Raw genomic sequence first — 27844 nt, 5'->3', positions numbered from 1 at the left:
CAGGACATGCACACTTTAACAAATCAATCATTTCAGCGCCAGGGTCTGCCACACAACTGTGGCTGAAATGATTGGTTCGTTTGGGCCCCCACAAAACAAGCTGGCAATTAATGTGTCCCTGCACAAACTGGCTCTACGGAGGCAAGATGTCACCCTCATCCTCCTCATCCACCGATTCCTCACCCTTTTCAGTGTGTACATCCTCATCCTCACAAAGTATTAACTCGTCCCCACTTGAATCCACCACCACAGGTCCCTCTGTACCTTCTGGAGGCTGGTCTCCCTGGAAGAGCTGATAATTAATTTTGATGAACATCATCTTCTCCACATTCTGTGGAAGCAACCTCCTACGCCTTTCGCTGACAAGGTTCCCGGCTGCACTAAACACTCTTTCGGAGTACACACTGGAGGGGGGGCAACTCAGGTAAAATAGAGCCAGTTTGTACAGGGACCTCCAAATTGCTTCTTTTTCCTGCCAGTACAGGTATGGACTGTCTGACATGCCTACTTGGATGCTGTCACCGATGTAATCCTCCACCATTCTGTCAATGGTGACAGTATCATATGCAGTGACAGTAGACATGTCAGAAATTGTTGCCAGGTCCTTCAGTCCGGACCAGATGTCCAAACTTGGTCCTGCCTGCCCTGCATCACCGCCAGCGGGTTGCTTAGGATACCTAAGTTTTTTCCTGGCAGCCCCAGTTGCGAGAGAAAATGAAGAAGGAGCCGTTGACGTGTCACGTTCCGCTTCAGCTGACAGTGTGTTCACCAGCAGGTCTTTGCACCTCTGCAGGCTTGTGTCGGCCGGAAAGAGAGACACCACATAGGCTTTAAACCTAAGATCAAGCACGGTGGCCAAAATGTAGTGGTCTGATTTCAACAGATTGACCACCCTGGAATCCTGGCAAAGCGAATGAAGGGCTTCATCCACAAGTCCCACATGCCGAGCGGAATCGCTCCATCTTAGCTCCTCCTTCACTTTCTCCAGCTGCTTCTGCAAAAGCCTGATGAGGGGAATGACCTGACTCAAACTGGCTGTGTCTGAACTGACTTCACGTGTGGCAAGTTCGAAGGGCTGGAGAACCTTGCACAACACGGAAATCATTCTCCACTGCGCTTGAGTCAGGTGCATACCCCCTCCTTTGCCTATGTCATAGGTGGATGTATAGGCTTGTATGGCCTTTTGCTGCTCCTCCATCCTCTGAAGCATATAGAGGGTTGAGTTCCACCGCGTCACAACCTCTTGCTTCAGGTGATGGCGGGGCAGGTTCAAGAGTGTTTGCTGGTGCTCCAGTCTTCGGCACGCAGTCGCTGACTGGCGAAAGAGGCCAGAAATTTTTCGGGCCACCCAAAGCGTCTCCTGCACGCCCCTGTCGCTTTTCAGAAAATTCTACACCACCAAGTTTATTGTGTGAGCAAAACATGGGACGTGCTGGAATTTGCCCAGATGTAATGCCCGCACAATATTGGTGGCGTTGTCAGATATCACAAATCCCCAGGAGAGTCTAAGTGGGGTAAGCCACTGGGCGATGATTTCCCTCAGTTTCTCTAAGAGGTTGTCGGCGGTGTGCCTCTTACTGAAACCGGTGCTACACAGCGTAGCCTGCCTTGTAACGAGCTGGCGTTTCTGAGATGCTGCTACTGGTGACGCTGCTGCTGTTGCTGCGTAAGGTGATACATCTACCCAGTGGGCTGTCACAGTCATATAGTCCTTAGTCTGCCCTGTTCCACTTGTCCACATGTCCGTGGTTAAGTGGACATTGTGTACAACGGCATTTTTCAGGACACTGAGGACACTTTTTCTGACGTTTCTGTACAGTCTCGGTATCGCCTGCCTAGTGAAGTGGAATCTAGACGGGATTTGGAACCGGGGACACACTACCTCCATCAATTGTCTAAATCCCACTGCACTAATGGCGGATACTGGACGCACGTCTAACACCAACATAGCAGTCAAGGCCTCAGTTATACGTTTTGCTTTAGGATGACTGCTGTCGTACTTCATCCTCCTCACTAAGGACTGTTGGAGGGTCAATTGTTTAGTAAAAGTAGTGGTGTTCCTACTTCCTCTCTGGGATGATGAACGACTCCCAGCAGCAGCAACAGCAGCAGCGGCAGCAGTAGGCGTAGCAATGCAGGATCCTCCAGAGGAATACCGGATTGGAGAGTCAGTCATGCCAGTGACATGGCCTGCAGGACTACTTCCGATCCTGACTAAGGAGGAAATTGACGAGGAGGGAGTTGACGGTGTGGTTTGCAGGCGCTTGGATACAACAGGACAACGGGATTTAGGTGTCCCTGGACTGCTTACGGTCTTAGCCAAAGTTTCTGAACTTGACAGTAACTTTTTATGAACACGCTGCAGGTGCCGTATAAGGGAGGATGTTCCTAGGTGGTTGACGTCCCTACCCCTACTTATTTCACCTTTACATATGGTACATATGGCAAGACAGTTGTTGTCCGGATTTGGATAGAAATATTGCCAGACCAAAGAGGTGGAATGTTTGGTCTTCTGCCCAGGCATGACCGTGATGGGCTTTTTCTTCCCACGGACAACAACTGTCTCCCCCGAAGCCTGATTTAAACAAACCACATCACCATCAGAATCCTCCTCGCCAACTTCCTCCTCAGCGCCAGCTACACCAGTATCCTCATCCTGTTGTACTTCAACAGTGACATCTTCAATTTGCATATCAGCAAGTGGACTGTGGGTGCTCCTTTCAGCACTTGCAGGGGGCGTGCAAATGGTGGAAAGAGCCACCTCTTCCCGTCCAGTGCTGGGAAGGTCAGGCATCGCAACCACCACCACACTTGGACTCTCCTTGGGGATTTGTGATATCTTCTTAGAAAGCACAGTTCTTCGCTGTGCTTTTGCCAGCTTAACTCTTTTGATTTTTTTAGTGGGAGGAGGGCTTCCATCGTCATGTGAAGCTGAACCACTAGTCATGAACATACTAGGGATCGACCTTAGCCGTTCCTTGCCACTCCGTGTCGTAAATGGCATATTGGCAAGTTTACGTTTCTCTTCAGCTGATTTAAATGTCTTTTTCAAGGTCATTTTCCTGAACTTTGCCATTTGGGATTGTATGTGCCCTCTACTATGACATTGGGCATCGGCCTTGGCAGACGACGTAGATGGCATGTTATCGTCTATGTCATGACTAGTGGCAGCAGCTTCAGCACTAGGAGGAAGTGGTTCTTGATCTTTCTCTATTTTATTTTTATCGGAGAAAGTTTGGTCCTCCACTTATGTTATATCGATTTGATATATACGTGCGGCTAAACACAGAAAATAATTTTTTTTTTGGTTTGGACTGGAGTTTACTTTCGGGGGTTACAGCACCCTTAACGGTCAAGCCAGCCGGCCCTTTACTTATGACACAGGCGCACGCTTGGCACTACTTTGTTGATGCACGTGCGGCTACTGCGCACACAATTCACAAACACAGAAAATAATTTTTTTTTTGGTTTGGACTGGAGTGTACTTTCGGGGGTTACAGCACCCTTTAACGGTCAAGCCAGCCGGCCCTTTACTTATGACACAGGCGCACGCTTGGCACTACTTTGTTGATGCACGTGCGGCTACTGCGCACACAATTCACAAACACAGAAAATAATTTTTTTTTTGGTTTGGACTGGAGTGTACTTTCGGGGGTTACAGCACCCATTAACAGTCAAGCCAGCCGGCCCTTTACTTATGACACAGGCGCACGCTTGGCACTACTTTGTTGATGCACGTGCGGCTACTGCGCACACAATTCACAAACACAGAAAATAATTTTTTTTTTGGTTTGGACTGGAGTGTACTTTCGGGGGTTACAGCACCCTTAACGGTCAAGCCAGCCGGCCCTTTACTTATGACACAGGCGCACGCTTGGCACTACTTTGTTGATGCACGTGCGGCTACTGCGCACACAATTCACAAACACAGAAAATAATTTTTTTTTTGGTTTGGACTGGAGTGTACTTTCGGGGGTTACAGCACCCTTAACGGTCAAGCCAGCCGGCCCTTTACTTATGACACAGGCGCACGCTTGGCACTACTTTGTTGATGCACGTGCGGCTACTGCGCACACAATTCACAAACACAGAAAATAATTTTTTTTTTGGTTTGGACTGGAGTGTACTTTGGGGGTTACAGCACCCTTTAACGGTCAAGCCAGCCGGCCCTTTACTTATGACACAGGCGCACGCTTGGCACTACTTTGTTGATGCACGTGCGGCTACTGCGCACACAATTCACAAACACAGAAAATAATTTTTTTTTGGTTTGGACTGGAATGTACTTTCAGGGGTTACAGCACCCTTTAACGGTCAAGCCAGCCGGCCCTTTACTTATGACACAGGCGCACGCTTGGCACTACTTTGTTGATGCACGTGCGGCTACTGCGCACACAATTCACAAACACAGAAAATAATTTTTTTTTGGTTTGGACTGGAGTGTACTTTCGGGGGTTACAGCACCCTTAACGGTCAAGCCAGCCGGCCCTTTACTTATGACACAGGCGCACGCTTGGCACTACTTTGTTGATGCACGTGCGGCTACTGCGCACACAATTCACAAACACAGAAAATAATTTTTTTTTTGGTTTGGACTGGAGTGTACTTTGGGGGTTACAGCACCCTTTAACGGTCAAGCCAGCCGGCCCTTTACTTATGACACAGGCGCACGCTTGGCACTACTTTGTTGATACACGTGCGGCTACTGCGCACACAATTCACAAACACAGAAAATAATTTTTTTTTTGGTTTGGACTGGAGTGTACTTTCGGGGGTTACAGCACCCTTAATGGTCAAGCCAGCCGGCCCTTTACTTATGACACAGGCGCACGCTTGGCACTACTTTGTTGATGCACGTGCGGCTACTGCGCACACAATTCACAAACACAGAAAATAATTTTTTTTTGGGTTTGGACTGGAGTGTACTTTCGGGGGTTACAGCACCCTTAACGGTCAAGCCAGCCGGCCCTTTACTTATGACACAGGCGAACGCTTGGCACTACTTTGTTGGTGCACGTGCGGCTACTGCGCACACAATTCACAAACACAGAAAATAATTTTTTTTTGGTTTGGATTGGAGTGTACTTTCGGGGGTTACAGCACCCTTTAACGGTCAAGCCAGCCGGCCCTTTACTTATGACACAGGCGCACGCTTGGCACTACTTTGTTGATGCACGTGCGGCTACTGCGCACACAATTCACAAACACAGAAAATATATTATTTTTTTAGCACTTGGGGGGAGCACCCCTGATGGACAGAGCACCCCCTGGACAACACTACAGCACCCCTTTAGGACTGGGACACTGCACAGGACTTTGGAGTGGACACAGCCCCTATGGAGAACTGACTGCACAACACAGTCCAGCCAGCCCCTATGGACTTTGAAGTAGTGGACACAGCCCCTATTAACAACAGCAGCACAGCACAACACAGCCAGCCCCTATGGACTTTGAAGTAGTGGACAACAGCAGCACTACACTACACTACACTACACAGTCCTAACTCCCACCCTCCCTCTTCACTGTCCACAGCCGAGTGAGAAAATGGCGCCGACGCGGGTACCTTATATAGGATCCAAAACCCGCGAGACTCGGAAGGCGGGATGATGACGTTTTGCCTCGATTTCAGATCCGAGTCAGGCGGGAAAAGTCGAGCCTGACTCGGATCTGCCTCAGATCGGGGGGGCTCGGGGGGGTTCGGATTTCAGAAATCCGAACCCGCTCACCCCTAATATAAAGGCACAGTCTGTAGCGCAAATAATCCTTGTAGTTTCCTTTTTCAGTACTATTGTCCAGCCAATGATTATATCAAATAGGTAGTATGGATCAGTGCAGCTCACCTCCTTTGGCTCACCTCCTGAGCCGTATGTCTAAATGGAAACAAAAAACAGGGAGCGCACCATCGTGAACCACATTAAAACATATAATTTATTGAAAGTCACTATGAACACTCACAATGTATTCAATTTTCACGAGTATATCAAATAAAGCTCTCACAGAACCCCAGAGCTGTACAGCATCGGCTCAAACCAAGCGTCGCAGCTGACGGACGGGAACTGTTCCTTCTCGTTCACACCGGCTGGATAAGCAGACAATCACAGGTATTGCTTCTCCAAATCCCCAAATGCGTTTCGTCACGTCATTGGACTGACAAAGTTTGGTTTGAGCCGATGCTGTACAGCTCTGGGGTTCTGTGAGAGCTTTATTTGATATGCTCGTAAAAATTGAATACATTGTGAGTGTTCATAGTGACTTTCAATAAATTATATGTTTTAATGTGGTTCACGATGGTGCGCTCCCTGTTTTTTGTTTCTATATATATATATATATATATATATTCCATGTTATGCTGGCACTCAATGATACTTATACAATCGACTCCGGTGCCCGTTCTGATACTGTATTCAACATCCTCCAAAAAATAGACGGCACTCAGAGATTTGCAAAACAAACATAATTGTATTCCATATAAGCCTTCAGGCTAGGCGAAGTTTCAAGGTGTAACCCTCTTTCTCAAGCCTACCGCAACAGGTCTTTGTCATGTTGCTGTAGGCTCATCTCTAATATATAATATACAGTCATGTGCATAAATATTGGGACATTGACAGAATTTTCATATTTTGGCCTCTATTCACCACCACAATGGCTTTGAAATGAAACAAACAAGATGTGCTTTAACTGCAGACTTTCAGATTTAATTTGAGGGTAATTACATGCAAATCAGGTGAACGGTGTAGGAATTACAATGGTTTCTATATGTGCCTCCCACTTTTTAAGGGGCCAAAAGTAATGGGACAAACTAAACAATCCTAAATCTAACTTTCACTTTTTAATACTTTGTTGCAAATCCTTTGCAGGCAATTACAGCCTGAAGTCTGGAACGCATAGACATCATCAGACGCTGGGTTTCATCCCTGTTGATGCTCTGCCAGGCCTCTACTGCAAATGTCTTCAGTTCCTGCTTGTTCTTGGGGCATTTTCCCTTCAGTTATGTCTTCATCAAATGAAATGCATTCTCAATCGGATTCAGGTCAGGGAATTGACTTGGCCATTGCATAACATTCCACTTTTTAGTCTTAAGAAACTCTTTGGTTGCTTTTGCAGTATGCTTCGGGTCATTGTCCATCTGCACTGTGAAGCGCCGTCCAATGAGTTCTGAAGCATTTGACTGAATATGAGCATATAATATTGCCCGAAACACTTTAGAATTCATCAATAAATACAAGGGAACCAGTTCCATTGGCAGCCATACATGCCCACAACATGACACTACCACCACCATGCTTCACTGATGAGGTGGTATGTTTTGGATCATGAGCAGTTCCTTTCCTTCTCCATACTCTTCTCTTCCCATCACTCTGGTACAAGTTTATCTTTGTCTCATCTGTCCATAGGATGTTGTTCCTTAACTGTAATGGCTTTTTTAGATGTTGTTTGGCAAACTCTAATCTGGTCTTTCTGTTTTTGTGGCTCACCAATGGTTTACATCTTGTGGTGAACCCTCTATATTCACTCTTGTGAAGTCTTCTCTTGATTGTTGACTTTGACACATATACACCTACCTCCTGGAGAGTGTTCTTGATTTGGCCAACTGTTGTGAAGGGGTTTTTCTTCACCATGGAAATAATTCTTCTGTCATCCACCACAGTTGTTTTCCGTGGTCTTCCGGGTCTTTTGGTGTTGCTGAGCTCTCCAGTGCATTCTTTCTTTTTAAGAATGTTCCAAACAGTTGATTTGGCCACACCTAATGTTTTTGCTATCTCTCTGATGGGTTTGTTTTGATTTTGCAGCCTAATGATGGCTTGCTTCACTGATAGTGACAGCTCTTTGGATCTCATATTGAGAGTCGACAGCAACTGATTCCAAATGCAAATGTCACACCTAGAATCAACTCCAGACCTTTTACCTGCTTAATTGATAATGAAATAACGAGGGAATAGCCCACACCTGTCCATGAAATAGCTTTTGAGTTGATAGTCCCATTACTTTTGGCCCCTTAAAAAGTGGGAGGCACATATAGAAACCATTGTAATTCCTACACCGTTCACCCGATTTGGATGTAATTACCCTCAAATTAAATCTGAAAATCTGCAGTTAAAGCACATCTTGTTTGTTTCATTTCAAAGCCATTGTGGTGGGGAATAGAGGCCAAAATATGAAAATTCTGTCAATGTCCCAATATTTATGAACCTGACTGTATATATTAGAGATGAGTGGGTTCGGATCTCAGAGATTCGAACCCACACAAATTTTGGGAACCGGTTCCCCTGCCTGCCCCGGATCTCAAACCGAGGCAAAACCTTAAGACGAAATATCGCAGCTCTTGAGCTTTCGTCTCAATGTATATAAGGGACCACGTGGCGGCCACCATTTCACTCTGGCTGTGGAGACTCAGCAGGGAGGGTGGGTAGTGTAGGGCTGGGAGAGGTAGTACTACTTACCTGTGCTGGTGCTGTGCTGTCTGCTGTGTCCTGGGCTGGTGCACTGCTGATCCATCTGGTGCTGTCACTGCTGTGCTGTCTGCTGTGTCCATTTGGCTGGTGCTGTTGGTGATCCATCTGGGCTGGTGCTGTGCTGTCTGCTGCGTCCATCTGGGTTGGGGCTGATCCATTTGGGCTGGTGCTGTGCTGTCTGCTGCGTCCATCTGGGCCCAAGTTCTGGACCCGAAAAAAAAAATATATATATATCGGCACTCCACCTGGCTGTACAAAAAATCACAAGATTCCGGTGCCCTCCGACTCCTCAGAGAAACATAAGCCACAAATGGTGGCACTCACAGAGAAAATAAAGAGGGGTCACACGGACCTCACCGCGTTCAACAGTTTCGGTTTATTCTTAAACCTTCGTCAGGAACATGAAAAATACAAAAAACATCTTACCTTAAGTAGGTACACCCGCAAGTGAAACAAATGCCCCAGAGCCCTCACTTCCGGCGTCCACTGCAGCACACCTGTGCGGAAGTGACGTCCGTACTAGGAAGCTCGTTCCTGTCAGGGCAAACAGTGACATCACCATTACCATAGAAACATATCAACAGTACAAAACATACCTAGAAAAGTACATAAAACTGATGGCTGAACTCACTTACACCCAAAATGTCAGTCTTAACTGATTACAGAAAACAATTAAGTTGTAAAGAGTCATTTAAACCGTGTGGTTTCAAGGTATTCAGAAAGTCAATCCACCAAGCTTCTCTTCTCAATAACTGCTTATCCCTATCACCTCCCCTCCTGTCACAAGCAACCTGCTCAATCATTTTATATCTCAGTGTCGCTAAAGAGTGTTTCTGTTCTTTAAAATGTCTCGCAACTGGTTGCTCATTAGGTTTTCCTTCCAAGGCAAGTCTAATGGCACTGTGATGCAGCGCCATCCTCTCTTTAAATTTGCGTTGCGTCTTGCCTGTATAAAAAAGACCGCAGGGGCACCTAATAAAATAGATCACATAAGACGACGTGCATGTCAACGTTTGCCTAATTTTAATTAATTTGCCTGAATGAGGGTGACAAAATGAATCACCTACTTCTAGGTATCCACAAGTCGTACAGCCTAGGCAACGAAAGCTACCTGGCTTTTTAGACAAAAAATTCAATTGAATCGAAGGAGGAGGAGACCTCACATCCATTTTTACAAGGTAATCTCTGATGCTTTTACCTCTCTTGAAACATGGGAGTAGTTTAGTATTATGCATAAGAGGTAAATCAGCATCCGCTCTCAACAAGGGCCAATACCTTTTAGCAGTTTTCACTATCGTCTCGCTACTAGAATTATATTCATTAACCCATACTAGTGAATTCGTCTTTTCCATTATTCTAGTACTACGAAAGGTCTCCTCTCTTGGGATACTCAATGCCCTATTCATAGCTTTATTCAACACATCTTTGCCATAACCCCTTTGTAAAAATTTGTTGGTAATTAGGGACATTTGTACTTTTTCATCCTCACTATCACTACAAATGCGGTGTATCTGCAAGTATTGTGAGAAGGGCAGACCTTGTTTTAAAGGCATAGGGTGATGACTTGAAAAGGATAACAAGTTGTTACAATCAGTGAGTTTATGATACACTGAAGTTTTTAAACATCCTTCCTCCATCAAAATATTAACATCCAGGAAGTGTATTTCCTTGTCCTGAATCTCAAAAGTAAATTTAATATTCTCATGTAATTTATTAATATCCTTCATCATCATATTGAATAACTCCCTCATTCCTGTCCAAATCAAAAACACGTCATCTATGTAACGGGTAAACAATGCAATATGACAAGCATAGATCTCATTAGAAAAAAATAAGTCTCTCTCAACACCAAACATGAAAGAATTGGCATAGGCGGGGGCCACACAGGACCCCATCGCACAACCCAGTTGCTGTATATAAATCGCATCATTAAACATGAAATAATTTCTCGTAAGAACCAATGTTAAGAGATCCATAAAAAATTACACATCAGGGCCCTGATACGCCAAATTATTCGTCAGCAAATGTTTGGTGGCCTGAATACATCGATCATGTGGAATATTAGTATACAATGATACCACATCAATTGTGCATAGAAAAACATCAGCAGGCAACACAGGTAGATTCTGTAATTTACACAAAAATGCTGTTGTGTCCTTAAGACAGGTCTGTTCATGCTGAACTACTGGTTGTAAATAAAAATCCAGGTATTTAGATACTTCATAAAACAACGAACCCCGAGCAGAAATGATCGGTCTACCCGGGGAAAGTATAGGGTCTTTATGCACCTTAGGGAGTGTGTAAAAAATAGGAATCCGGGGAGAGGAAATTCATAAATTGGTAACAACAGATTTAGGGATAATCCCATTCTCATGAGCTTTCTCAAGACACTGCTTGAGCTCCAATGAGAATTCACCAGTTGGATCTGTATCTAATTTTTTATATACAGATGAATCTGAAAGTTGTCTATACGCCTCTGCCAGATAGTCAGAAGTATTCTGTATCACTATCCCGCCCCCCTTATTGGCAGGGCGGATAGTGATATCCACATAGGATGCAAGATTCTTAAGAGCTTGTGATTCACCTTTTGTTAAATTAGAGTGCCGCAGTTGTTTAAAGCGGTCACAATCTTCTAAACAAGTGTTCAAAATCTTACTAAAAGTCTTGATGGTATAGTTACTCGAAGAGGGGTCAAACATCGATTTGGATTTTATCGGACAGTCCAGAGGATGTACAGATATGGGCTGCTGTTCTGTATTACCAAATAATTCTTTTAGACGTAATTGGCGATTCAATCGGCATACGTCTATTTTACTACGAAATTTATTGAACCTATTGCTAGGAACAAAATTTAAACCCTTCTGTAAAACACTCAAATCTTCACTCTGTAAAGTCCTAGAGGAGAGATTAAAAATTAATTTTTCTTCTTTAAAGCCCGCTTTCCTTTGCCTCTTCCACTGACCCCCTCTACGGGTAAAGCGTCTTGGATGACCCCTTTTCTCCCTCTGGTGATAACCCCACTTGGGGGACGTTGCTGTAAAAAAGGTTGTTTATCCCCAGCAGCCTCTGTCTCACTATTAGAGGAACCTGGTTCACTGGTCTCTGTGTCTAGGGGTGATCTACGAGTTATTCACCCAATTATAAACTCGTCCTTCTTCATAGTCTCTATTAACCAACAATACTTTATCTTGCTTGAATTTAATTAAGTCCTGTTTATACTTAACAATTTGTGACTGTAACTTGGCAAGCCAGTCAACAGAGGTATCTGCTGTTATAACTGACAGATGCGCTTCCTCATGAATCCTGATTATATCCTTTACTACATTCAATTCTCTGCCAGACTCCTCAATAACTAATAACATTAGGTCAAATGAGGCTTTATTAAGTACTGTGTACCTACTTAAGGTAAGATGTTTTTTGTATTTTTCATGTTCCTGACGAAGGTTTAAGAATAAACCGAAACTGTTGAACGCGGTGAGGTCCGTGTGACCCCTCTTTATTTTCTCTGTGAGTACCGCCATTTGTGGCTTATATATATATATATATTTATGTTGTCTTATTATTTTTTTCTGTGTGTGCGTGTTAGGCTTAGCCGCACAAGATACAGAAACGCAACCTAGTGCTGCTCGACTCCAGTCATCATCAATCTGTGCTCTGGGCCCAAGTTCTGGACCCGAAAAGAAAACGAAAAAAAAATAGTGTCTTTTGTCTATTGCTGCTGGTTCTTCCCCATTTCCCTAATGACCAGGTATTGATGATATAATTTGCAGTGATTGTGTCTTGATAGTCCTGCCTCCCCCACTGAATAATTCCACAGATTGTGGTATTCTATAGTGGGGTAAGAGCTGTGATTAAAAAAATTCAGAGTGTCACGCTTCCCGCAGCTCCCACCTGGGTCTTCCCCCCTACCACCTGGATTACCCAGCGAACAATTAAAACGTAGGTGAAAATGCCTGGGAACTCTGGCCCATTGGTAGCCATACTTGTTTTTCTACCTAAGAAGCATTGAAAAGAAGATAATAATCTTTAGATGGATAGTTAAGTGTAATGACTCTCAGTTGCAAGCTTAAAAGGTACTTAATGTGCAATTTTATGGGGAAAATACTTCTATGTGGGATTGCTGCGTAAGAGTTTTATCTTTTCACAAATTCCATTATATCACAATAACAAGGCACAGGGGCAAATTGTTATACTTTAACTAGGAGAATAACATTTTGGAGTCAGTGATCTATAAAAATGTATAGAATACACCAAAAAGAACAATGGAACTATGAAAGCAACAAAGATCAAGGCAACTGAAGTTCAAAATAAACAGTAATGACAACAAAGGTAGAATAGTTTCCAAACATTTGCTTTGTACCAAACAAAGGATCCCATTTGTATGATAACAGGAATAAGTACCTGGTGAGAGAGACGTGTGTTTCAGTTAAGCTTTCACAAAACAAGAACTTTAGTGATTCCTGAGGGCTGCAATAGACGACAGACCCCATGGCAGTGACAATTATCTATGGAGGCAGAGAAGACTGCTAGTGGTAACCTTTACAATATTTGCCAGGCAAAGTAATGAGCTATGCTTAATGGTGCATCTTTGTTTAACTGGAGGCATTTTCTGAGCTGTGGATCAAATGAATGGATGTGAAGAATATGCCTGAGCTTCCATGAACTGAGCCTGTTCTCATTATTCAGCCCCAAGGCGCAAGTATTGTATCTTAATGCATGATATAACGGAGTTGTGCCAATGCCCTTGGAACAGAAGCATATTGTATGTATTAGGGCTCATACACACTGGCATTGAAGAACAACGCTAGTATAAAGTATAGATAAAACCTTGTACGTTGTCCATGCTTTAACAGAGTGTTAGAAGCTTCTTCATTACCGTATCTCAAAGCTTCCCTGCAGAATAGTGTACTGTGTACTTAGAAGAACATTCAAATAGAATTCAAATAGAATCCCATTATATTTCACTTCTGAATGCTGCAGTCAATTTTAAAGTTGACTCAAAGTGAAATGAATGCTTGTTCAGGATCAGACTGGCCTGCTGGGATACCCATATTCATCTAGTTCTCTGGTTTGCAACACCCAGTCCTTGCAATATTTCTGTCCTGCTGTCCCAGGTCCCAATGTATCTGTCTCATATTGTGCCAAATCTCACTGTGTGTGTGTAGTCAGTGAGAACCAACCATTCATCTGTTCAGACGCTTGAACCTATTGCAATGTAATTACAGAGCTGATTCCACGGATTGTCCCACATTTTAACATGATTTAAAAAGAAACAAATGAAGAAACAAGTTTGAGCTAGTTTGGCCATACTCATGTTGGTTCACACACGTGGCATGTGAGCTATCTAGAACACATTCAATTTATTTTATTTTGCAGTTTTCAATTGTGAACAGTGAACCTGGAACATGAATGGCGAGCCTAAATCAATGAACTTCAAACACAGTAACCTTGCTGTTGTTGCTATTGCTACATACTGTATTCAGATCCCACCAATGCTTATACAGTAGTAAGCCCATGGACAACCTACAACCCTTGATATTATTTAGGTACTAATTACATTCTAATTAAGATTTCTAGCTTGTTGTAGAACTACAAACCCCAGCATGGCAGTCAGCTAGTCAGCCATAGCATGCTGATTTACTTGACTACATAATGTACTCTATTGTTATAAAGGAAATCTTTAACAAGTACAAAACGTTAATTATCTACTATTAAAAAAATGTATAATATGTTATTTATTGTGTGTTACCATATTCCTCCTATTTCTTACTACATCGATTAGTACTTTATAACCTCCAGATGTCACTGTTGCTACAACTGTCCATGCAGAAAGCACTTTTTGAAGAAAGCAAAGTACTAAAGAGGAGTCTCATTAGAAAACTTGACAATATGCATGTTTATAGAATAAAATACATTACAATGCTCAATTATATATAAGTCACACCACATGTCATTAATGCATGTAACAATGATGAGTGTTATTGGCATGTGTGCAATTAGTATAGCAGTGGTCTGGCCAATCAGCCTGAACACTGTCATCTGTCCAATTTGAGCACCGACATGAGCTGTCAAATTGAGAAAGTTGTCCTGTCAGTCTGTGCACAAGTCAAGCTGCAGAAACTGCTGTCTGTCTTTAGCCATCTTAGGCCCCTCATTCTTTCAACCTTGTCCTGTAGATTGTAAGCTCTTAAGAGCAAGGTATTCTGCGCTTCTTACATTTCATGCAATGTCCATACTGCATCTACTAATTGCGTAACACATTGGTGCTTTATAAATGCTGGATAATTATAATATGTCACTGTTAGAGAGTATATAATTATTAATCAATCATTATATATATATAAATATCTATATATATATTAGGGGTGTGCACCGGCCACTTTTTGTGTTTTGGATCTGGATCTTTCTTCGTGTTTTGGATCTGGATTGGTTTTGGTTCTGGGTTTTGTGTTTTGGATCTGTATCTTTTTTTAAAAAAGCATAAAAACAGCTAAAATCACAGAATGTGTTGATTTTTCTGCTCCTATGCTATTATTAACCTCAAAAACCTTAATTTCCACTCATTTCCAGTTTATTCTGAACACCTCACACCTCACAATAGTGTTTTTATGTCCAAAAGGTTGCACCGAGGTAGATGGATGACTATGCGACACGAGTGGGCGGCACAAACACGTGGCCCATCTAGGAGTGACACTGCAGTGGCAGACAGGATGGCAGTTTGAAAAACTAGGCCCCAAACTGTACATAATGCAAAGAAAAAAAAGAGGTGCAAGATGGAATTGTCCTTGGGCCCTCCCACCCACCCTTATGTTGTATAACCAGGACATGCACACTTTAACAAACCAATCAAAACAAAACGACTGTGGCTGAAATGATTGGTTCGTTTGGGCCCCCACAAAACAAGCTGGCAATTAATCTGTCCCTGCACAAACTGGCTCTACGGAGGCAAGATGTCGTCCTCATCCTCCTCATTCACCGATTCCTCACCCTCTTCAGTGTTGTGTACATCCTCATCCTCACAGAGTATTAATTCGTCCCCGCTGGAAACCACCACCACAGGTCCCTCTGTATGTTCTGGAGGCTGGTCTCCCTGGAAAAGTTGATAATTCATTTTTATGAACATCATCTTCTCCACATTTTGTGGAAGCAACCTCCTACGCCTTTTGCTGACAATGTTCCCGGCTGCACTAAACACTCTTTCGGAGTGCACACTGGAGCGGGGGCAACTCAGGTAAAATAGAACCAGTTTGTACAGGGGCCTTCAAATTGCCTCTTTTTCCTGCCAGTATATGTACGGACTGTCTGACATGCCTACTTGGATGCTGTCACCGATGTAATCCTTTAACAGACAGACGCACGCTTGTCGCTGCTGCTTTGAGGATGCAGGTGCGGCTACAGCCCACACAATTCACAAAGACAGGAAAAAAAAGAAGATTTTTTTTATTGTTTGTGGAGCGCACTTTGAGGGTTACACAACCCTTTAACAGACAGACGCACGCTTGTCGCTGCTGCTTTAAGGATGCAGGTGCGGCTACAGCCCACACATTTCACAAAGACAGAAAAAAAAGAAGAATTTTTTTATTGTTTGTGGAGCACACTTTGAGGGTTACACCACCCTTTAACAGACAGACACACGCTTGTCGCTGCTGCTTTAAGGATGCAGGTGCGGCTACAGCCCACACATTTCACAAAGACAGAAAAAAAAATAAGAAGTTTTTTATTGTTTGTGGAGCGCACTTTGAGGGTTACACCACCCTTTAACAGACAGACGCATGCTTGTCGCTGCTGCTTTAAGGATGCAGGTGCGGCTACAGCCCACACATTTCACAAAGACAGAAAAAAAAGAATAATTTTTTTATTGTATGTGGAGCACACTTTGAGGGTTACACCACCCTTTAACAGACAGATGCACGCTTGTCGCTGCTGCTTTGAGGACAGTATCATATGCAGTGACAGTAGACTTGTCAGAAATTGTTGGCACGTCCTTCAGTCCGGACCAGATGTCCTAACCGGCCCTTGACCTATGACACAGGCGCACGCTTGGCGCTGCTACTGTGTTGGTGCACGTGCGGCTACATCGCATACAAGTCACAAACACATAAAAAAAATAGTTTTTTATTTTTTGGAGCACTTTGAGGGTTACACCACCCTTTAACAGACAGACGCACGCTTGTCGCTGCTGTTTTGAGGATGCAAGTGTGGCTACAGCCCACACAATTCACAAAGACAGGAAAAAAAAGAAGAATTTTTTTATTGTTTGTGGAGCGCACTTTGAGGGTTACATCACCCTTTAACAGACAGACGCACCCTTGTCGCTGCTGCTTTGAGGATGCAGGTGGAATCTAGATGAGATTTTGAACCGGGGACACACTACCTCCATCAATTGTCTAAATCCCACTGCACTAATGGCGGATACTGGACGCACGTCTAACACCAACATAGCAGTCAAGGCCTCAGTTATACATTTTGCTTCAGGATGACTGCTGTCGTACTTCAACCTCCTCGCTAAGGACTGTTGGAGGGTCAATTGTTTAGTAAAAGTAGTGGTGTTCCTACTTCCTCTCTGGGATGATGAACAACTCCCAGCAGCAGCAACAGCAGCAGCGGCAGCAGGAGGCGTAGCAATGCAGGATCCTCTGGAGGAATCCCGGGTAGGAGAGTCAGTCATGCCAGTGACATGGCCTGCAGGACTACTTCCGATCCTGACTAAGGAGGAAATTGGGTACAGAGAAAATGTATTTGAAACAGATAGGTTTGAGGGTGATGGTGATGGTTAATTATGTAGTATTGGAATGTGATTGTGGTAGATTACATACCATAAGGTTGTGATGCTTTAGTTTGTCTAACTATGTGTTAGTCTATATGTGTAAGGGGTCTATTTACTAAGCAGTGTTAGGAGACAGAGTGAAAAGTGATAAGAAAGTGATAAGGTACCAGCCAATGAGCTCCCAACTGTCATTTTTCAAACACAGCCTGTGAGATGACAGTTGAGAGCTGATTGGCTGGCACCTTATCACTTTCTTATCACTTTTCACCCTGTCTCCTAACACTGCTTAGTAAATAGACTCCTAAGTCTGTAGTGATTGGTGTTAGCTGCAGTAGATGCTGTAATAATTATAGATATTGTAATAAGCTCATGAGTACTAAACACTGTTTGATGGATACCCCCCTTAGGCCTTCAACCATGTGCTTGACTCAATAAGGGTTGTGCATATAATGTGATACTAAGGATGGATGCAATTGTATAGTTCAGATAGGTTTGTTATCTTGATAGATGAATTTGGAATGGCGCCGGTAGTTTGTTAATATGGCCACCACCGTGTGGCATAAACAAAGGAATCCATGTTGGTAGTTATAACGTAGGCATTGAACCATGTTCTTGATTCCAGTAGGTTTATTATCATGAGAGATGAATTCCTTGGAATGGAGTCTGTAGTTTGTTAAGATGGCCGTCACCATGTGGCTTAAACAAAGGAATCCATGCTATCCTCCTCCCGCCCCCCCAATTGAATCATGTGCTGAACAATAGCACTGTCTGGGAAGCATGGGTTTGTGTATACTGGCTGTATTCTGATAGGATTGTGTGGTTTGTACTAAGATGGAATTGTTGGATATTGGAATCGGCTTATACAATGTTATAGTTTATGCTTTCTGGAATACTATATAATAAAGTGTGTGTCTGAAAATATAACACAGTTGTGGTCAGGGCCGTAACTAGGGTGGTGCGACCTGTGCCATGGTACAAAGCACCGCAGGGCACCACTATTTGGGCCTGTCAGTTTTCCTTTTTATCATCATTCCCACTTGTAGCTTCCTTTATTTTATCCCCAGCACCTCCTGGCCTCCCCTATCTATTCCCTGGCCCTTCCCCATGGGGCCATGGTACTTTTTCAGGTTCACTATTTTTTCTCCCTATTTAAAAAATGGAGGGGTGTGCCAATGCTCTCTCAGGCACAGGGCACCAAAGAGTCTAGTTACAGCTCTGGTTGTGGTGTGTGAGAATGGTGCCCCTTTTACCAAAAATATCTTTAAGGTGAGATGAGCTCCCCATCTCACTAATAGATAATGTATCTGCAAGAGCATTACAGATGATTTTCCCTATTACCTTGTTTTGTTAGCAATCAGCATACGATATCTAATTTGCATATTTATAATAGTATTACAAGGAATGTCTGATGAAGTTGGTGTAATGGAGGAGGTAAAAACCTTAGCTAGATAGAATGTGAATTACTGGATGCATTACGTTGGTGTAATGTAGTATGTTATTATAGTTATGGTCATTGACTGATATCAGTGTTGTAGGATGATTTACAGAGGCTACAGCATCATGGGAGTTTCCTCACATTCAAAGTGGAGTTTATCTTTAAACCATGAGGCTTGGAAACAAAGAACATGTGCCATCCCATCCCCCACACATCACACACCCACATACTAACTCTCTCTCTGTACTATATCTGTATGGGGCACATTAATCAATGATCGCTTTTACAAAGCGATCAGGGCATTCAGGTAACGCCGCTGATTGCTTTACAAAAAGCGATATCTTCGGCTGGATGTATCATCCGGGACATGCAGGGCCACGGGCTCCGAAAGAGCCCATCCCTGTGAAGCCTCCGGAGAGCGGCCGGCCACTGCTGGGGGTGATGCGCATGTGCAGTCCTGTGGACTGCACATGTACATCCGCCATACCCGGGGAGGGTATCGTCGGATCCCTCTGCCAGCTATTAGTGTGCGGTGTAGCCCATGGGCTACAGCAGCTCCACCTGTCTCTTTCCTCATGCACCAGCAATAGGTCACAGGTGGTGAGGATTTCCTTATATGGGGAATGAAACATACAGCGATTAGCTGGGGTACTCTGCATCAGTGACAGTCCCAGGATTGGATGGAAGTGTTATAAAATTAATTGAGATTCTACAAAGCCGGCGAAACGGGGGTGGGCTCATCTGTCTTAATTGCTCAGAGCCCCACGGAGTAGAAATCGCAGGAGAAGGTAAGAACTAAGAGCTACTGATATACAGACAAGTATACCAGTCTATATAAAGCATTTCTGAACTATAAAATAACATGGGAACCGAAATAATATACATTTAAAATAAATGCATAAAAAGGGGGGGTGGGGGGATTAATATACAGTTATATTAACAAGAAAGTCATCCTACATGTTTATTTGGCATCTGTTCCTGATGGTTTTCTAGATCTGCAGACTGCTTGTGGGTGGATGAGAGAGAAGGCCTAATATTGTTTAATTCAAATTGCAGAATGACTTAGAGCTCACCCTCCAGTCTCCTCTATCAAGTAGGATACTGTTCCTTGGATTTCAACAGACAATGGGATATTGACTGTCACATAAACAGGGCATTGGCCTTCGTATTCATACAGAAATAAGTACTCAGCCCCACACAATGATGAAGACAGAAGGACAGTGTCCCTCAATGAAAAAGACAGAATGACGATGTCCTTCTAGTGATACAGACAGGAGAAGATTGCCTCTAGCAGTGGCATAGTTAGAAGAACATGGATTCCTAGGGACACACTGCCACCATTTTACTTACTATTACTATACAATATTTTTCTTCTCCACCATTTACAACAAAGGCATTACACAGAGATCTATATGGGAGCAGCCCAAACTCATCAACAGCTACTACCCCTATATCATACAGTATCATTGGGAGAGGCTGACGCAGGTAACACATTATGGGAGATATTTAATAAACTTAATTATCTAATTTTTCCAGCATAAAAGCAGGAAAGCGTGAGATATTTATGTTTTCTACATATTTAAGTCCAGTGAAAAGTATGGAGAAATCTATGTTTTCTCTAACTTTTCACAGTTTACTGAACTGACAGTTTCTGCCATTGTCACCAATGGGACTTTTCTCCAGATGATATTTGTATAAAGGTGTTTGGAGATAAATATCTCTTTTTTTTTTAAACAAACGTATCACTATCTGTAGGGTGATATCTTATATCCCTTGATTAGTTTGTCATGTCAAGATGGATATTGATAGAAGGACTCCCCTTCTTTGAGTTAAAAGTTAAACATAATATTGAATGTGCCTAATTGGATAGGAACTTACCATGTTGGCAACTTTGAAACCTTTTTATATCAACATATATTTGAAACATTGGGCCTGATTCAGAGCCGTTCGCTATTTGTGGTCGTTCGTTCAAAAACAAGGGGTGGCTATTCAAATGATCCGTTCGCAAATTGCAGTCTGTTCCCACCTCTAAATCTGAACGAGCGAGCAAAACATATGCTCGTTTTTTTGATAAAAACGCCCCCTGGCCGCACGCACCATACGTCATGTCTGCTATTTATTAGATTAATCGAGTACATCGTACAGCGTATGAACTGCTCGCTATTCTTGTGGTTGGTGTTTTCAACCGCTATTTTGCGAGCAGTTCTGAGTTAAAAAAAACCAAGTGACGTGGTCAATGACGCTGCTGTATTAATTATGCACTCCCTTAAAACGCCCGTTTTGACCTTTAAGCACGCCTGCGTTCGGATCTCCACTCCCCGTTTTCAAGCACCTTCCCCTGTTACCACCCACATATGCCTCATTCTGTCACTCAAAATAGCAGGCCCTCGCTATATTGCGTACCAACGATTTTCGGCCGCACTGACTGGTTCGCGCATGCGTACTAAAAACCGTACGCATGCGCAGATGTGCGAACATCGCTCGGAACGAGCGTACTGCCGCTAGCGAGTGGCTCTGAATGAGGGCCATTGTCAGTTATCCACTCTGGCAACTTTATCAGAAGTGGATCGCTAGGACTGTTCTTCTAGGAACATTTTTATCTAATTTTATCATTTTTGACATGGAACTTTAATACTTTTAATTTTATTGCTCTCCCACATTTACTTTCTTCCTGCCCCACACTCTCCCACCCCCCTTTTCTTCGTTCTCCCCACTATTGCCTTTTCCCATGTTGTCTATGTTGGTCTATTTGTCCTGTCGTATTCAAATGAGCTAAATAAAAACAATGAATTTAAAGGTCAAATATAAAATAAAACCTATAAATTTTGTTTATTGGATTATTTTTATCAATATCATATTAAAGATACAATCAGTGAATAAATACACATACCTCGCAGGGGAGGTGTGAGCTGGCCACATAATCTTATTTAACCATTTCCTTTGTATATCAAATATAAATTGTAATCACTTTACACCATATACAATAAGGTGAGCGCTAGATTGTTTAACATGGACATGGTTTATATTGGGGGGGCCCAAAGTGTCAACTCGCCACACTTCGGACACAGTGGCATGCCTAGTTCACCGCAGGTTTATATTCTACCTTAATGCCAAAGTGGAGAGTAACACTGGTAGCGGTCCAGTTCCTGTCATAGCATTTACATGTTTGTAATGTCAAAGGTCCTTTCTTGAACTTGAATCTAGCAAAAACCTGCTGGGTGTATAGACCATATCAGGAGGAACTCTAAGAGACTGGGCACTTTAGAGGTCATGGGAGAATGGCCCAGGGGGCTGAAAGTGGCAACTGAGTTAAGCTGGGCATTCACTATACAATTTTCTGTCAGATATTTGTCCAATCTGGCTGGTTGGAATGAAAACCTGGTAATGTATGGGAGCTAATGACAATTGTCCATTTGCTCAGAAACACTGGAAAATAGCCAAAAATGGTCGTTCAGACAAATTGGTTAAAACACAAATGTAACCAATTTCAACAATTTTTTTGTCCTTTTTTCAGTGTTTAAAAATATATGATTGATTGTCATTAGCTCCCATACATCACCAGGTTTTCATTCCAACCAGCCAGATTGGACAGATATCTGACAGAAAATTGTATAGTGGATGCCCAGCTTCAGTCACAAAGGAAGGGACAGAGCAGCTGGGATGAAGGTCAGAGACAAAGTAGAGAGAGAAACAAAAAGTGACAGTGTGTGACAGCGAGGAAGGGGAAAAAAACTGAGAATGCAGCACAATAATAAAAAGGCACAACCTTCTGCCATGGCATGCAAACTGACAGTCCATGTCTCCAGCACAAGGTAGCATGGGATGTGCTGCATGATATATAACATTCTCAGGTCTGGAGTAGTAATGGACATCAGAAGCCCACCATCAAATGATTGCTGGGCTTCCACCATCAAAACTTTCGATGCGATGGTAAGTAACCATCATATCCAGTGGTGGCTCCAGAGGTGGGGCTGCAGTGCAGTCCAAAATTCAAATAGGGGAACCAGACCAACTGCCAGTAAGTCCCAGCCGGCAATGTTTGGCAGCGTTTGGGGTGCCAGTTTCTGTGGCTACCTTATTTGAATTTTGGACTGTGCTGCAGCCCCACCTCTGGAGCCACCACTGGATATGATGTTAAAAAACTAATAATTTGACTTGTGCATGTGCAAAAGACCCTGTTTGCGCATGTGCAGTAATCATATTACCGCGACTGGCAGGGGACAGGATTGGGGGCATGATGGGTTGGGATCAGAGGCAGGACCTGCAGTGATTTGGATGATAAGATGCCCAATGCTGAGAACTGCAGACAAGGAAAGACCAGGTCTCAGCATTTAAAAAAAAAATTTAAATTAACCATCAAAAAAAACCATTGAATCATTACCATTCGATGGCAGTAATCATCAAGACACCAACATAGAATGGTAAAAACACATACTGTACATTACATGAAAAACATTGATGGTTGCAAACAGCGACCATCTATATTCATCCCTAGTCTTAGGGATAGTCATCTGTGGTCTTACCATCGATGGCTATTTAGCAAGAGGCCATCGATGATGATCAACTATGCAGTGGATGACCATCGATGGTTTCACCAACTGGTCAACCCTGTTCTTTAACTGACTGGCCTGTGTGCCAATCAGAACCTGGGGCCGGGGCGGAGCTATGCTCCGTGTCCCAACACCTTGCAAAAATAAACCATTTGCTTATGCTTTACCATCGATGGAGGGAAACCATCTGGTTCTCTCCCATCAATGGTAAATCATTAGACATCGGCCATCCCTACCTAGTCTGGAGACATAACAGCATGCAGCAAGGTGACAGGATATGTGGTGAGAGTGTCTAAAAATAATTTTTATCTGTCCAAAATAGAGAATACTTATCTGGTGTATGTGGCTTAGTGGCTGGTAGTGCATTGAAAAAGTGGTCTAGAGACTAGAATGGTATGATTTGTATGTATTAGAGATCCGTATGGAATGGGCATTGACATACACTGTAAAAGAGATATAGAGATTGGAATGTTCACAGATATTCTTGTAAAGGAGTCTAGCTATTGGAATATTCGGAAGTATGCATGGTTTAGGGATTTCTATACACAAAGAAGGGGAGATCTACTGTGGGCTGGTGGTATTGCTGTCACCCCCCATACGCCATCAGCCCCACCACAAACCCCTCCTGCACAGCAGCCACTGACACCAGCCCCCTGCACAGCGGCCGCTGACACCAGCCCCCTGCACAGCGGCCTCCCACAACCAAAAATATACCCTCCACTCCGGCAACTTCTACAAACCCCCCCTTAAGTCTGCATGCCCCCGCCGGGATTCTCAGCTGCCGCAATTGCCCGCCAGGGCCACCATCAGGGGCCCGGACACTTGGGGGGCCCGCCTGTCTGCCTGTCGCTCGCCTGCCCGCATCCAGTGCTATCCCCCCACCACTGCCGCACAATAAAATGAGTAAAAAAGTGACTAGTAAATCACTTATCACTCAGCCGCATGGCCGAATAAAGGGGAAACTTTGGGGGCAAGTTCCTTTTCCCCCCCCCTCATCTGAGAGAGCCCCCGCCACCCAGCGCACCAGCTAACTTACAGTAGCAGCCACACTGACCTGACTGCCATCATACAGACGGCACCGCAGAACACTCCTGGGATGCTGGCGGCTGTCCAATAGAAAGTGAGGTAGCAGCCTGAGGCTGTGTAGGCTTTCAGTGAGTGGCTGGCCAGCACAAAGGCTGCAGGGAAGAGGGGGCACACGGAGGATGATCTGAAGAGGAGAAACGTGCTGTGCAGTACAGTTCTGTGTTCAAAGGGATCATCTTAACAGATGAATAAAGTAAGACACACAGTAGTGCACTTATTTTTGTTATCAATTAAAATTAATTAAATTAAAGGCACCAGGGTCTATTACTTTGAATGTGTGTGTATATATATATATATATATATATATATATATATACACAATGTGTATACTATATGCATGTGTGTATGTATAAATGTGTGTGTGTGTATATGTATATGTATGTATGTATATATATATATATACATATACACTAACGTTCAAAAGTTTGGGGTCACCCAGACAATTTTGTGTTTTACATGCAAACTGACTATAATTTATCAAATGAGTTGCAAAATACATAGAGCATATAGTCAAGACATTGGCAAGGTTAGAAATAATGATTTAATTTAAAATAATAATTTTGTCCTTCAAACTTTGCTTTTGTCAAAGAATGCTCCTTTTGCAGCAATTAAAGCTTTGCAGACCTTTGGTATTCTAGCTGTTATTTGTTGAGGTAATCTGAAGAAATTTCACCCTACGCTTCCTGAAGCACCTCCCACAAGTTGGATTGGCTTGATGGGCACTTCTTGCATACCATATGGTCAAGCTGCTCCCACAACAGCTCAATGGGGTTGAGATCTGGTGACTGCGCTGGCCACTCCATTACAGACAGAATACCAGCTGCCTCCTTCTTCCCTAAATAGTTCTTGCATAATTTGGAGGTGTGCTTGGGTCATTGTCCTGTTGGAGGAGGAAATTGGCTCCAATCAAGCGCTGTCCACAGGGTATGGCATGGCATTGCACAATGGAGTGATAGCCTTCCTAATTCAAAATCCCTTTTACCTTGTACAAATCTCCCACTTTACCAGCACCAAAGCAGCCCCAGACCATCACATTGCCTGACGCCATCTGTCAAGCATGGTGGAGGTACTCTTCCAGCATCTTTTCACTTGTTCAGCATCTCACAAATGTTCTTCTGTGTGATCCAAACACCTCAAACTTCCATTCGTCTGTCAATAACATTTTTTTCCAATCTTCCTCTGTCCAATGTCTGTGTTCTTTTCCTTTTATTGGCCAGTCTCAGATATGGCTTTTTCTTTGCCACTCTGCCTAGAAGGCCAGCATCCCGAAGTCGCCTCTTCACTGTAGACATTGACACTGGTGTTTTGTGGGTACCATTCAATGAAGCTGCCAGTTGAGGACTTGTGAGGTGTCTATTTCTCAAACTAGAGACTCTAATGTACTTGTCTTCTTGCACAGTTGTGCACTGGGGCCTCCCACTTCTCTTTCTACTCTGGTTAGAGGCTGTTTGTGCTGCTCTCTGAAGGGAGTAGTACACACCGTTGTAGGAAATGTTCATTTTCTCTGCAATTTCTCGCAAGGAATAGCCTTCATTTCTAAGAACAAGAATAGACTGTTGAGTTTCACATGAAAGTTCTCTTTTTCTGGCCATTTGGAGAGTATAATCGAACCCACAAATGTTATGCTCCAGATACTCAACTAGCTCAAAGGAAGGCCAGTTTTATAGCTTCTCTAATGAGCAAACTCATTTTCAGCTGTGCTAACATAATTGCACAAGGGTTTTCAAGGGTTTTGTAATCATCCACTTTTCTTCTAACGCGCTTAGCAAACACAATGTACCACTAGAACACTGGAGTGATTGTTGCTGGAAATGGGCCTCTATACACCTATGTAGATATTCCTTTAAAAACCATACATTTGCCACAAGTATAGTCATTTACAACATAAACAATGTATAGAGTGTATTTCTGATTTGTTTAATGTTATCTTCATTGAAAAAAACAGTGCTTTTCTTTGAAAAATAAGGAGATTTCTAAGTGACCCCAAACTTTTGAACGGTAGTGTACATATACACATATACACACACACACACACACACCAGGGAATGTTTGGGGCGGTATTCATGGCATATATAAAAAACAACCTATCTAGTTCAATATTTCACTTCCTAAAAACACTCTATAAAGACTAAAACAAACTAGATAGGTTGTTTTTTAAATACGCCATGAGTGCCGCCAACCATTTCCTGTTATGTATTACTTAATACTATAGATGTCACCTGGGATATATTTATCCCAGGTGCCATCCGTATAATGTTATATCCTACATGACATTATGTTAATGTCCTGTTGCCATCCAGTGATCCCCGCATAGCCTGCAGACCCACAAAGGTGCATAAGTATGCCTCATTCACATGCGCAGTGTGACACATTCCAGATGCGGCTGCTTCAGACCCTTGGTGGATACAAATAAAAATGCCCATTGCCGAGATTACTGGCATTGTAAAGCCGGGGGCGTGGCTACAATGTGATTTGGAACGAAGCTTGTCATTCGCCATCTGAACTGCCCATTTTACTCGTGGGTGGTGCTGGTGGATGTAGTACAGGACTGGGAGACTTGAATGTTTTTCTGGGCAGCCGGGAGCAGCACCCAAGATTCAGGAGCCTCTCGGCCATTCCAGAAGAGTAATAATTTGTAATAGTATCAGATATCAGTAAGATTACCTGACCCAATTTATGTGATGTGAGACAGTTGAAATGTCTAACAATATGGAAGGAAGAGGTGTTAGTAGAGGTTGCTATCTCAGCACCTGGCACAGGCTTCCCAAACATGAACTGTGCCAGGCAGTGGCGTAACTTCATTCCAGATGCCCGGAGGCAAGGTAAATGTTGGTGCCCCCCCCAAACTAAAATGTACCACCCCCCAGCACCTATGCCAGCCCCAGCTGCTGCCGCCCCCCTTATGCAGTTCCTTTTATATAATGCCCCCAGTAGTGGTCCCCCTATGCAGTGCCCACCTATGTAGTGCTCCCCAGTAATGGTCCCCTTATGCAGTACCTCCAGTAGTGAGCCCCCTGTAGTGAGCCCCCTGTAGTGAGCCCCCAGGAGTGAGGCCCCTGTAGTTGCCCCCAGTAGTGAGGTCCCTGTAGTTGCCCCCAGTAGTGAGGCCCCTGTAGTTGCCCCCTGTAGTGAGGCCCCTGTAGTTGCCCCCAGTAGTGAGGCCCCTGTAGTTGCCCCCAGTAGTGAGGCCCCTGTAGTTGCCCCCAGTAGTGATGGCCCCTCCGTGCGCACACACACACAAAAAAAACAAACAAACACTTACCTTTATCCCCGCTCCAGTGCTGCTGTCATCCATCCCCGGCATCTGCTCCTCGGCACTATGGGAGTGACGTCATTACGTCACTCCCATAGTGCACTGCGGGACCCGGAAGACGGAGCTCACTCCTGAGCTCCGTCCCCGGCGTCCGCTCCTCGGCACTATGGGAGTGACGTTATGACGTCACTCCCATAGTACACTGCGGGACCCGGAAGACGGAGGGAACTCCATCCTCCGGCTGCTGCCGGGGGTTTGAATAGGAGCCGGGCGCCCGCTGGTAACACACTCAGCGGGCGC

The sequence above is a fragment of the Taudactylus pleione genome, unplaced genomic scaffold (genome assembly GCF_031769625.1).
Source record: "Taudactylus pleione unplaced genomic scaffold, aTauple2 ptg000381l, whole genome shotgun sequence".
In the NCBI taxonomy this organism is placed as follows: Eukaryota; Metazoa; Chordata; class Amphibia; order Anura; family Myobatrachidae; genus Taudactylus; species Taudactylus pleione.
This window is presented reverse-complemented; position numbering follows the sequence as displayed.